At 39.0% G+C, this 14,422-nt stretch overlaps 1 protein-coding gene across 3 annotated transcripts in view; it reads right to left on the bottom strand.

The window, feature by feature from the left end:
* Positions 1-14,422, bottom strand: part of ADAM12 (ADAM metallopeptidase domain 12) — a 188,676-nt gene that overhangs the window by 109,428 nt on the left and 64,826 nt on the right. The window lies entirely within an intron of this gene.

Raw genomic sequence — 14,422 nt, 5'->3', positions numbered from 1 at the left:
ATTTTAGATTCTTTTCCTAATGCATACTTACGCAGAATATGTATTGCAGTTTAGAAGACTCCTACAATTGCAGTCCGTACTTATTTAAAGAAAGATTTCCTTCAATTATGAAATACTGTGGGCAAAACACTGGCAATACCATTTGGTGCTTAACAAGAACACTTGGAAAACTAACAAAACTCTAAAATTTTATTAACATGCAGAGTGTTGATGACTCTCCTATAATATCTGTGACAGTTATTATGGCTGCTCTCAGAAATTACTAATTAAGTAACTCAGTAATAAGGATAAAGGATGACAACTGAAATAGATTTAATTCATGATAAAAATCCCTCTGTATACTACAGAATGTACTTGTGCTTTATAAATTTGGGGAAAAGCCATCTTCCGAAAAGAACACCAGGAAATGTACTGTTTATCATTCAGTCTTAACTGAATAAATGACTTTTTAAATCTTGATTTCACTGAAAAATGTGACTGTTGGGATAGCTGTAAATGTCCGGTGCTACTCATAGGTAGAGCGAAACGGTATTGCTCCCCTTGGCAATGATCCCATATAAAGGGCAGGTTTTGTGTAAAGAGTAGTTTTGTAGACTACCTGGATACTAATCTTCTCTAAAAGTGCAGTTAAATATTTAATTTAAAATGTTATAGATTTCAGTTCAGTAAATTCTAAGTTTGAACCTATAAAATGATGGAAATTTTCAAGTGGTCTTTCCTATCGCTGATGAACTTTCATTCAGGCAAAGGCTACAAGACAAATCAGTGAGACTAGTGAGGCCAGCAGAAGTGGCTCACCTAACTAATTCGTGCCTAAGCCATTCTCTTTCCAGGCGAGAGAAACTCCCATTTATTCCAGTGGACTTTGTTGCCCTGACTGGTGCAAGAGCTATGTTTTTGCAGTGTTACTAATACCACGCTTTAAACCCAAGCGTGGACAAAACAAAATGAGTTACGTGTTATTTAGGCAACATGAATAACCAGGAGAGAGCTGGTAGATAGATTAACTAGCTAGAACCTCTTCTGTCTGTACCAGACAAACGTTTAGCTAGCGGATTTAAAATACACATTTCCTTTCCTGGTCTGGACAAACTCAAAGAACAGTAATTGTTAAGTTATAACAAGATATGCAAAGAATAAAACATCTGGCATTAAGATACAGTCTGTTCTGGAAAACAATATAGATGTAATGTTTTTGCATACTTTGCACATTTATAATGGAATGGCACTATCTCTAGAGCATGGATTTTCCCAATATCATTTTCATCTGGTGAGTGAGCCAGAGTTTGTTAACCATCTGCATATGTGCAGTATAGATTTTAAAAGTAATTATTTTTATAGCATTCCAAATTGCTATTGCATAAAATAGCATGTAGTTTTCAGTTAAACAGCCAGAGGTTACCTAAGTCATAAAATACCATTTTGCATTCATTTTAGTTTAGCTGTTGTGCAAGCAGAAGATTGTGTACATCTATTTTGTCTCAAAGAAATGCAAACATTTGGATAGAAGTTTTAAGGTCCCTTGCTGGTGACAATATCTGAAGGGAGAGGTTTTGCTGTTTTATTTTCCTGCCTTTAGGGATATACTTGGGATGATGTCTGTCATGACCAAGTCTAGGTTTAATTCAGATGGAAATTATTCAGGTGGACTTTTGCAGGGGAAGGGGCTTCATTCAGATACATGACTCTCTTCTCTCTTTCTACTTTTTCCTACTGAATGAACACTACTGAAATTCTGCTGATTTACAAAAGAAAAACAATGTCTACAACACCCATTTAAGGCTAACCATGGGTTGTGGTTGTGCAGTTGTCTTTATGGTTCAGGAATGCTTGGGGTTTTTTGGGGAGAGGAGGAGTCGGTCTAAAGCCTTCTGCTGTTTAATTTGTGAATTAAGTAATTAGAAATACCCTAGGTTTCTGAAATATTTACAAATATAAATAAAACCGAGCAGAACTGCAACTGAGTAAAAATTACTTGGCTTCAAACGACAACTTTCAGTGGGCAGATTCATGGAGACAATAAAATTAAAGCTGTAGTTAAACCTTCATAACAAAAACCTCCACTGAAAACTAAGTGAAGTCTAACATGCATTTAAATTTTTCACGTACCCGAAGACAGAGTAATTTCTCAAGACAGCCATCACACCCAAAAGAGCTGCTCAGCACAATCCCAGACTGGCTGAGCTGCACCTTCACTAGGACAAGCTACTTCGAAAAGATCTCTAATTATTTGAAAGGTCAGAATGAGACTGAATACCTCAAAACCACTGAAAAGAATACATGTTTTACCCAAGGCTCTGATTTTTATTTTGTTTTCTTTCAGAGAAGAGCATGTCTGGCAGTTAAATCCACATAAGAATTCATACAAAGTTAGGAGGCTTCTGATAAGCGAGTCTTGCAAAATACTACACTTTTTTGGCCTCAGGCAAACAAATTTTTTCTGGTGGATAAACACCAGAATCATCCTACTAACATGTGTAAATTCTATTCCTTCATGCACAAATTCCATAATTATTTTTCAGGCTTTGATAAATAGCATGAATTCTATATTATGCATGGTCCTCCCCTGTAATGAATAAATTTGCTTTTAAATGTCTGCAGCCCTAATAACATAAATAGGAAGTAAAGAAGAAAAACAGAAATAGGAACTGTTTCAACATGCTGATTGTAAATAAGGTAAAAAAAAAAAAAAAGAGGAAAAAAAAGCAAAGCCCCTAAAGTGTATTCAAAGTTTGATAATGATTTCCAAATGAGACTATTCTAAATGTAACACCTTCAGACAGCTGTAAATTTGATCTACAACAGTAACAACTGTAGCAGTGATTTCTAATCAGGAATTACTAGCCCTATCATGTCTGGTACATTTTTTATTCATAGTTTGGTGTTTTTCTTCTAGCATCCATTTGAAGAGAATTGCATATTTTTTGAAATAAAATGACAAAACTGTACTGTGGCTCAATCAATTTAAAGCAAATACAGAAATTAATATTTTTGCTTTTGAACTGCCACCGCAATGGAATTCCTTTTCCTTAACAAAATGTGTTCACCGGTGCCAAGAAAGTTTTAAGACTTTTAGATCCATTTCTATTGTAGGTGCATGCAAAGCCCTCCGCTTCCATGCCCTCTCCCACACACCTTGAGAGCAACCCAAAATTTGATCAACACGGTGAGATTACAAAGAATAAAGATCTGCCTATACGATTCAGACTGCAGAAATTAGGAAATCGGATTAGGAATTAAATAACATAAGGTGTATTAAGCAATACAGATATGCACAAGCTAAACTTCTCTGAGCTTCGCAGGTCATACTGGCTGATGTCATCAACCAATTTGGTTGTGGAAGAGTGCACATAAATTTTTTTTTTATAGTAGGCCTGCTTTCTCGAACTAGATACTCGTATGCATAACTATGAGTGTGTGAAAAGTACCACTGAAATCAACATTATTCACATATTCAGGGTTTGCACAAGCTGCAGACTTGGACCAGGATATGATACTGTGGACTGGAAGAGAGCAAAATACTGACTTTTCTTCTGCTCTACAGAAATTTGCTTATGTTAGTCTACTATTACTAATTATTACTTTGACAATAAAGTCAAGGAACCTGGGCTACATGTGGAATAATTTTCTCCTTGGTGTTAAATGAACTAAAACAAAGAGTCCTAAAGAGCCTTCCGTCAATATCGCTGAGCTTTATTTCTTTATCTTAGAAGACTCCCATTAAAAAGTAGACCAATTAGAGATGCCAAAGAGAACTTGCACACTGTATGACATACTTTAAAAATCAAATTATTTAATTCTTTAAGAAGTGTTTAAGTGAAGGGAACCCTATTATTCCCACCATCTGGGAACCCAAGGTGGTTTTGTGTACCTGCATCTTCTCTTCAATGACATAGTTATTGCAAACCAACAATTTCTTCTACTCTGTAAACCAATTATTTCTCTTCAAAATTACACGAAGGTGTGGAAACAAGGTGCAAACAGCTGCACTCTAAAGCTCTAAAAATATTAGTTAAGAAGCTGTTGTATTACAGTGATCTGATCAAAATATCTTTTTTATCAAAATATCTCTTTTTTTTGCAAAAGGCAGCTGCTTGCGTCTATGTAAGCTGAGGTCTCTTTGTACTTTTCCCGTTCTGAAAAAAGTAGTGCAGAAAAAAACCCCAGGAAATAATAGAAAGCTGGTGATTCCCACCCGGCAACTCCTTTGAGTGCCACTCCAAAGTGCTGCCATGACAGCGTAAGGTAGTGTCACTACTGATAATATTTTATTGAATCAGGATCTAGTTCCGTTACAGCTGTTCACCGTACGATCAGTTCACTTCACTGGAGAGAGAGGATTTCCCTCTTCATATGTTTAAGGCAGACCTTGTGTGCAATATGATTATTCAGCAGCGCGCGATGACAGACAATTCAACTTTTGCTCAATAACCAAGAGCCATAAACCTCTGCTCAAATCACCCAGATCAACAAAACACGACTCTTAAAAAACACTGCCTTTTTTTATGCTTCCTTGATTTCGTTCTCCTTTCTTGGTTTCCTGTTTGTTCCAGGATTTCTCTCTCCCTCTGCATACAGTTGTTATGTGCTTGAGAAAAAGAGAAAGGGAGGGCGAGGGAGTCTTGCATCGATACCCACACTTCAAACAATAAAATAGCGTTCAGAAAAAATTGCCAGCTCTGACCTGCACTCCTGCAGAGCAGCAACAGTAGAGGAATACTGGAGAAGGAACGTGATTACCGCAGAGGGCTGTCCTGGCATCTCAGTGGTTACATCCCCGCCATGCAGAAGAACAAGATTCAGTTTTGAAGCCATTACATTTTTACACAAATACACCTCTATTTACCTTTTGACTGCCCGTCTGTTGGGGGTGCCCTTAGGGCACACAAGCTCTGAAAAACCTAAATGAAGACCCAATTATAATGATACTCGCCGTAAAATCAGTCAAGTTGACAAACTGCCCCAATGCAGAAAAGAAAAACCAAACCAGCAGTACACCATGCAAGAAACACTCCTGCCCCACCAACAAACGTCAGGTTGGAAGTGCTAGACCAACCGCCAAACGCTGCTGATCTGAGCACGAAACCCTGCATTTACAATGGTCTTTTTGGTTTCCCCCCAGCACAAGTGCTTTGCCCCGAGGACAGTGGAAATGCCAGGTTCTCTCTCCTCTCTTGCGACCCAGCCTATTTTCTTTCAGGGCTCAGTCCTTGGAGTAATTCCAGTGCAAGGAAGGGCAGTATGCTCAACACCCTCGGCCACACAGCCCTGCCCCAAACCAGTGGGTTTCCTTCTGGAATCCAGTTGCAAAATCAAGGTCTTGTGTACCGCATAGCACAAAGCTCCTTGTTCCTGCAAGACCATCCGTCAAAGTATATAAAATTATTACAACTGACAGCTACTTATGTATGTGGAAACTGCATTCTTTTTCTGGTATATTTTAGTCTACAAGCCAAAAACAATTCCACGAATGTCCAAGGGTATGAAGATTACAGCAAATTAAGGGCACTTCACATCTGAATGAAAGCATCTGCTGAAGGGAGGGTGGTGAGAGCGGAATGTAGATATTTTCATTTAGCCTGTATTAACTTCGTATTTTTGATTAATTCCTCTTAACTTTCCGAGCTTCCCTGTGTAGAGAAGTCCCCAGAGAGCTTGCAAGAGACTGTCATTCTTGCTGCTGTAGCAGCTCCTGTCACTGGAGGGCACACTGCTGCTGCTTTCGCAGGCTTTCACAGCCTCATCACAAGAACTTTTGGACAGATAATCTTTTTTTCCTTTTGGGGAAAAAAAAAAAAAAAAAAAATTATCTCCCTAAATTACCTGAATGCACAATTCTTCATTTTATAGATCTCTGACTACCAAATTGTGCAAGAAAAAACAAAACCCCCAAAAATAAAAAGCCGAGAAAACCCCAGAGTTTTTATTTCCTGTGTAGCGTTCCAGACAGTATAACTATTCATTAACTTTAAAGCATACAGTTTAAAATTCTGTTTTTCTTTTGGTCTCGGCTTTATATCCTGGAGTTCATTTAGACCAAAACCAAATCCCTGGCTCTGATTCTACCCTTAATATTAGGAAAATTGGGCTTCCATCCATTTAGGCTGTTATGCTTATTCAGCATTTCCGCTAGATACTTGAGGAAAAACCTGACCCAGGTAAAGCTCATTCTTAAGGATATGCATTGAACCCCGAAGAAAATCCTTTTCATTATGCCTGTGCTCCTCTGGCAGAGCTCTCTTGGCTGTCGAGTGTCCAGATAGTGTGAAACACTGAGCTATGGCGCACATTACAAAAGAATTAATAGAAAAAAGAAGAAAAAAAAAAAAGGTCTTCCTAAATGTTTAAAGCTCACACGACAGAAATCATAAAGCAATGAATTCTCTGTCTTATGCAATCCCTACGTAGCATGCAGGGGTACTCGCAGCACCCCTCCGTCTTCCTGCCAGGTTCCTCCACATGAAGCTTTTGCTCCACCAGACCTGAAGAGGGAGACCACGGCGGCAGATGCACAAGCAGATTCTTCTGAAGTGGGCCTTCTGTGTGGTTTCTTCTTCCTGCCACAGCCTACGAGATGCAAATTTGAGCCACCCAGGGCCAGGAAATATGTTTCAGAATGCTGACGGGCTCCTCAGTACTTTTGAAATCATATTGTGACCCATGGCTTGGAACGGTTGGACACAACTACTGGAGAAGCTTTTTGGAAAGCAATTTCATTAGCACACAATATTGGCCTGACTCTGCCTGCAAAGTCAATGGTAAAACTCAAAATGATTTTAATGAGAGAAGAAGTAGGTCAGTACTGGAAAATCTCATGCACAGCCTTTATATTCTGTCACTGATTCCTTGTGATCCCCAGAGAAAGAGGAATAATTCTGAATCTCCACGAGCAAAACGGGGAAGTCAGTTTTACTGCCCTAGCTGGGGTTTTGCACAATCTGTAGAAGAGTCCTTTACAGCAAAAGAGTTTAACCGTGACACTTGCAAATAAATGGCAAATGTATCTCTGCTGTTGTCCCAGTCTTTTAGACCATCTCACTGTAACAAGTTTCCTTTTAAAAAAAAAAAAAGATCCCAACATTAAGAGCGTTTTAGATTAAGATATTTTAGAGTGCAGTGTAACGAGTCGCACGTAGATGTAAAAGCCGCTGGAGGACACATACGAGTGTCAACAATTCAGTGTCAGTCCCTAAAAGGATCAATTCTTAATTCCCTGACCAAATCAGGTTATAACACAGTCTGTACTGTTCAGACTCGGAGGGTTTCTTAGCTCCATTTACAGTCTCAGTTTGCCTTTGCCTAGAATGTGTGTTATTCGATCCTGCATACCTCCCAGCCCAGGCCCTGAATGCTTCATTTATTAATCTGATATTACTTCCTCTGTAGGCAAACGAAAGGATTCACAGCTGATGATTCGGACTGGTTGCTAAACAGCTGGGTCTTCTTCCAAGCCTTTTTCACGCTATGCCTTTTCGCATGCTTGGGAGTTCAGCTACAGCTATGTTATACAAACTTTTCAGCTAAAGGAACAAATTAAAACACTGGAATCCAAACCACTTTAGATTGGCAGCCACATACAATTGCTGAATCTCCCCTAAGCCATAACAAAACTGTCATGGAGATCAGACCCCTATTTCCAAAGCCTTCATGGAAGTTTTCCATTCTGGCCCGGCTCGTCACATCGCTGATACGCAGTGACACACCGATCCCCGCGTCCCTTCGGTAATGCCGTACACCGCAGTCCCTGCTCTAATTACAGACTTCACCGGCATAGAGGAGGACCAGCACTCCCTGCAAGGCTCTGGTTTACTGCGCACCGTATGTGCATAGCTTCTATTCCCCTCTCTGTCCCCACACGGTCCCCGGGAAGGGGATGGTCCTGCACTAAGGGTGATTCATCAGTCCACTTGGTCAACCCCAGAAGAGGCCTCTGGAGAAAGAGCAGGTAGACGTAAACTGCAGGTCTGTCCTTCGAGGTCACATAATCCCCTGCCAGAACTGCATTTCCAAAGCATCAGCTTCCTACCAGTGAGGAATAGCACAACAGAACATCTGAAATTGGATAAACATGGCTAATTATCAAGGGAATGATAATTGTGACAGTGAAATATGATGATCTACTAGGTCAAATATTTTCTTCAACGAAACATGCTTGAAAATTATATTGAAAGCTTGACTTAGACAGATTGCAGGGAACTGATCCAACACTACATTCAAAGATATTTTTCCCCCGAAGAAATCAGTCACTGCACTACACAAGGCTTGCACGGACACAAGCACGAACACAAAAATAATTTAATGTTTATTCTGACTTATCTTCCTGTGTTAACATCATTAGCATTGATCCATACTGGAATATCAATCAAATCTGGCATACATGTTTTCTTGCAATACAAGTTGAGGTCTTAAATGATATTCTGAAAAGTTAAGTTCAAGACAAGTTGAAAAACCAAAATGTTAATATTGACAGTATTTTTAAAGCACCGTCTATAGATAATTTGTACTTGATAAAGTCATATTTTCTATTCAGCAGATAAGACCTCCTCCTTACATATTAAAAATGGATTGTAGCTTTGCTTTCAGGCAGCCTAACATTTCCATGCTTAGATATCATTCAAATTCAGCAGGCCACAAAGGTTCACCCAATATCCTAGGTCCCTGATCTTCACATTTCCACCCTCAAAGGACTAAATTATGTTGTTGCTTGATAAAATCACATGACATAATAGTTTGCAAAAGGATCACAGGAATGCAGGACTAGAAGGCATCACCTGGTAATACATGTTCACTTCAGAAGGGTGTATATAACATCAGCTCCATTCATCTCAGGTTGAGAAATTCCCCGAATCTCATAATAAAACAAAAGACTTCAGAAAAGAAGCCCAGAAGCCATAAAACTCTGCTGTGCCACAGGAGGACAGCAGGAGAGATCAAAGGTACTGCCACTGTCTTAGATCCCTCCATCAGCAACAGATTTGCTAGCCGAAAACACCCAGACAGCTAAATTATCTGGAGACATTTGTACTTGCTCATGTACCTCCATATTCTAGAGGAAATCCTCTGTTCCTGACTATCAAAATAAACAGACATTCTTAAAATAAAAAGTATTATGTTCAAACCATATTTCTACAGATGACCGTCTAGATATAATATTAATAATAAATTAAGTACAGTTGCATCCAGATACATTACAGTTCCATATGATTATCCATGTCCATCCAGATGTTCTGGAAATCATTCATTATAGTTACATTGGGTAACTATAGAGATAGTTACATTGTGAAAACATCCTATGATTTACTGTGTTTTTAATTGCTATAGGAGGAAACTGAGATGTCTAGAGCATATTTTACTGACCATGTCAGGATCCAAAGGTCTTCAAATGTGACCAGGTTAGTAGCCATAGACACTTGGAGAAAGCAATCATAGTGTGAGGTATCGGCCAGGAGGACACTGCCTATCGTGGCTACAGACCATGAATGATATTATGGACACCTTTTGAAATCATGATTATATTATTAACCAAAGATGAGCATTAGGTCAATTAATCATTAACCTAACGATGAATGCTAGGTCATTACATCTACTCTAATATGCTTTTTCTACTGCCTGTTGTACGAGAACACCAGCTACTGTAAATCAACACAGCTCAGATAAATCGGTGTAGGGCCATTGATTTTATGTCAATGACAGATCTACTCTACCTGTTTCTTCGCTCTTATTTTTCAGCTTTGCCTAACATATGCCACTTACTTTGCCTGCCCCTGCCATGCTGTCTAATACTCTAAAACAGTGTCATTCTGGCAAGCTGATGCATACATTAAACCACAGAAGAAGTAAGAAGATGGAATTTGTTTAAAAAAGGTGCTGGCAGCTGCTAGATGTCAGCTGTATTTGTAATAATAAAGCACTCTTCTGGGGAGCACAAAAACCACAATTTTCAATAATTAATACAAAACCCAAGCGAAGTCAGTAATGCTAGCCAAGGGTGATAACATGAGCATATTTTATTAGTAGAACATCATCCATTTATTTTTTTCTGGCATACAACATTACTGCTTACATTCTTTCATGGCATCTGATTTTGTATTATGGTCCTACATGCTACTCCACCCTCAAAGCACAAGAGCTTCTCTGTACATCATTAAATGTCTATCTGTTCTTTTGGCATATCGAGCTTTCATATTGGATAAAGGAGCTTTTTTTCCTGCACTGAATTCTCACCTCAAAAGTGCCCATTTGGAGAAACCTTTTAAACACATCAAGCAGCAAAGAGTGCTAAAAGAGTGTTCTACCCTTCCCTGCACAGGGCATGCTAAAATCCTGCTGAACCGCTGATTACTGGAGACTGCTTCAGGAAAAAAAAAAAAAGGCCCTTGTAAAAGATAAGGAAAACTGAGATTTCATATTAATATCAACAGACTTTGATCTAGCAATATATCTACCAAATGTTATTCCAGTATCACATTCTAAATCTTTGTCTCTCAAATGATGTGGATTTTCAGAACTTCATACATAAATTTATAAGAGACCATCTTTAATTTCATGCAAATGACAGTCCTAAATGGCCCTAGTAAAATAGTCATTGTCTTCTACTATCATAAATTTCAAACTTCTTTCAGTTTTTCATGAACTCTGAAGATGAATGACATTCTAACTGTTCTCATTACCCATTACTATGGCCTTGGCCTTGCACTGTGTTGCTATGCTGAAACATTAAGTTCCAACAAAAAAGCTGCTATGAAGCAAAAGTTTTAGCAGTTCTGAAATAAAATTCTCTATAAAGTCAGGAAATTAAATACTTTAACATGCTCTAAATGGCCCTCTTATTTCCAGGTAAAAATGTGTGCCATATTCCGTTCAAATTCATTATTATTTTGGAGCCCCATACACTGTACTTTGATTAATTTGTTAACTTGAGGGTTTTGTCCAGCTACTCCATTTTTGTTGTACTAATGACACTTCCTACGTCTCCTTCCCTATTGAATAGGTAAATGTTTTCCTTCAAAGTACTTTCTCAGGAGAAAAAATAGATTTTAGAGACTTTTTCCAGAAATGCCTGTCTTCAGAACAGAAAGATTAGGAAGCCAAAGGATTTCCCAGCTCCACTCCTGTAACCATGCTGCCATCCTACGTATTTACTAACTGTGTAGTGATAATAAACGTGACTGAGCTAGTTCATCATGTGGCCAGGCTGCGGTGTGAACTTACTGGGACCCAAACATGGTCGTAATTTGGAAGACTCCTCACTAATAGATGAGTCTTAATGAGTCCATTCCCACACTACTTGTCTCTCAGGATTAAAACAAAAACCTGTCAGGTCACCAAGGGCAAGGTATTGGTTCTCGAAATGCATCCAGAGCGGTGACGCGCTGTAACAGTTGGGTCACAGATATAAATAGTTCAAAGCAATTAACAGTATAGAGGTTCATTTACTACAGTTACAGGGAGCAATTCTACATCCAAGCCACCTGCAGAGCTTCTGTGGGCTTTAGGGACATGAATCAAACATGACAAGGACCTCACAGGTCCTATTCTACATCATTACAGAAATTTTACTGTGGCCTTTCAGGGGTAAGAGAGTCAGAAATGAATGCACTGTTGCTCATACAGGCATTCAGTTCATTCAGGCCCACGGAAAAATCAGAGTTTCAAATCTTTCCATAAAAATGTTACAAAAGTTGGCCTTGGAAGTCACCACTATATAATTAGTGCCTGTAATATAGAATAGAATTACCCCATGTATGGTTCAGGGTCCATATGGACACATGCAGTGAATTCCCCTATGTCATGACAATAGTAAAAAAAGACATTCAGAGAAAGCCTGCAAGGGAATGTGGAACCAGCAGAGTATCTGTGACTGTTCTTAAAAATTAATGATTAATTTTCAAAAGGAGGAAACAAATCAGTGGCAGAAATGAATAGTACTAGGATACCTTTCACATGCAACAGAATAGAAACAGAACAAATCAAATTCACTACTGAGAACATGAAAATGATAAACAAACCATGACTAAGGAATCACTGGAAACAAGAACAAGGGTAGAGCATGCTCCTCTTTCCTATTTATCCAAGGAGAGATTAAAAAATGAAACATGTCTTAACCACCACTTGATGCCTTTATTTCAGAATAAGGGTGTTATGGTCCTTCTGCATTTAGGACACCGCTGCTCAAAATATGCTTGTGAGTGTAAATATAAGAATCAGTCTTTAAAATCTTTCTTTTATGTTGATGATAGATGTATCACGTGAAGTAGCTGTGTCCTAGCAACAACATAACTCTTGCTAAACGCAGGCAATTGGAAAATCAGTCAAATTCAGACACAATTAAGATTAAATGTCATAACTGACAAGGTATGAAAAATACTAGGCCTTTCCAATTTAACTTTTTTTTAATTCTCATCTCCATATCTTTTGCAATGATTCATGCAATGACATTAGTAATACACAGAAATAAATTAGAATTAACTTTTGCTAAAGTATCTGAATAGTACATTAGCTCTTCTCTAAGTGTGTCTCAGTGGAGTTCCCATTCTCCTCTGAACCAAACGCACGCAGCGGATACAAAGCACGAATGTACCCAAGCTCCAAACTGGGCTATTTTAGTACTTAAACTGAAGTTCACATCCTAAACCTCTTTCTAAGCCTGAAGGCTCCTAATTTTTCCTTGACTAGACCTCAGCTCAACACCATTGCCAAGTCTTCGTTCATTTGCTAGTGGATGCAAAGACTTCTGTCTGTCCGCCATTTGAGAAAATCCTGTGCTTCTGAATCCATGTTTCCATCCCTCCTAAATATAAGGTTTTCTATTTTCCTATAGAAAACAGAGTTGCTTCCTTTCTATATAAGCATCAACAATCAAAATCAGTTTTCCCCATTTTCCAGTAGTTTTCTCTTTAACATAAGTTTTGTAAAGCAAAGAATCTATCCTGTGACCAGTTTGTTCTCTCCCATTGCTACCTGTTGTCTTCCTCTCCACATCTTCTCTTCTTTGAAAACATCTTTTTATTTAGGCAACTGAAAATCATGACACGGAGAACACACAGGAATCGCTCATGGTTGACACTATTACAGCTTTACAAATCAAGATGACCTTAAATGAGCAATGTGTACCCCTTGACCTAACCTATTCTTCCTGTACAAGTTTTAGTCAGGAATTATCATGTCATGTCGGTTTCCTTATACTTCATTCCTGACATAATTTCCTAAGGGGAAAGACAGTTTCCCAACATCCTTTTCCAATACCAGCTGGGTACTCTACCTTGTACCTGGCGTGCAACTTCCAGGGTCAAAGTAATGTGCATATTTTAGTCCTATCAATAGTTGCACTGTCAATCACATCCTTGACATTCTTCCTTTGCTTGGACTGAAGTATTATCTTAATTTTTCCTTATCTCTGGATTGCAATAATCCCTTCCTAATAAATGGTGTTCTCAGAATCCCTCCAGGAGTGAAAACCAAAACAAGTTTCAGCAGTCCAGCTGGGTGCATACGTGATCTCCTGACTTCTAGGGCTCACCACAGCGACTCCGTTTTCATTAACGGCAGCTCCTGTGCAACCTCGCTGCTCAAGAAAGGATTTCCGTAGAAGATTCCTATGGATATAGCTTACCTGAGCCTCTTTTCCCTGCCATCACCTACACAAAACATACATCTGCCTCTCCAGCGCCCCTTAGCCTGCTGTGAACAGCTAGAAGTGGCATCCAGCACCGAGTACTATATGGCATATATGCTGTGTTAGGTAAACCGGGTTGCAATCACAGCCTCCTCTCATGCCTTCCTGGGAACCACCTCACTGCATGATTTCATGCCTGTGTGAAAGCTGGGTGAGTTAATTCTGTGATCCCGTGACAGCAGCAAACCCATCCGCATTCAGAGTGACTGAATCCCCCCAGATTCCTTACCCTCACAGTATCAGCACTGCCTCTTAGATCTTCCAGACTATTAATCACAACTTCTCTACTACCTTCAGCTCTCTTTCACACACTCTTTTTTTTTTTTTTTTCCCCTTTTATCACGTCAATAGTATCAAGGGTTTTTTTCCTACTGACCTCTTTACATTTCAGTGCTAAACCTTTACCAAAGGGGTCTCCATTTCTCCCCTTTTCCCCTAAATCATCAATGATGGTAAAAGTCCTACTCCTTCTTCCACAAAAGACTTGCCCATATCAGTTTTGCTCTCTGTCTACATCCAGTTCCTCCCTCAGACTCTTTTGTCACTACCCCACCACATTGTTTCTCTACCTTTCCTCTGTTAAAGAGCTCTGTTTCTCTACCTTTGCTCACTGAACTGTTAAACAGAGAACATGACAGTCTCATTTAATGAGTTTCTGCTCTGTGTCTGATATTCCCATTAGTTAACTTATGTCAAATATATTTCTGCTAACAATGCAGAGCTCTAGAAGAGTTAACTGGATTCTGA

Source organism: Mycteria americana, chromosome 6, assembly GCF_035582795.1.
Source record: "Mycteria americana isolate JAX WOST 10 ecotype Jacksonville Zoo and Gardens chromosome 6, USCA_MyAme_1.0, whole genome shotgun sequence".
Lineage (NCBI taxonomy): Eukaryota > Metazoa > Chordata > Aves > Ciconiiformes > Ciconiidae > Mycteria > Mycteria americana.
The sequence above is the reverse complement of the archived record's forward strand: the minus strand, read 5'-3'. Positions and strand labels throughout refer to the sequence as shown.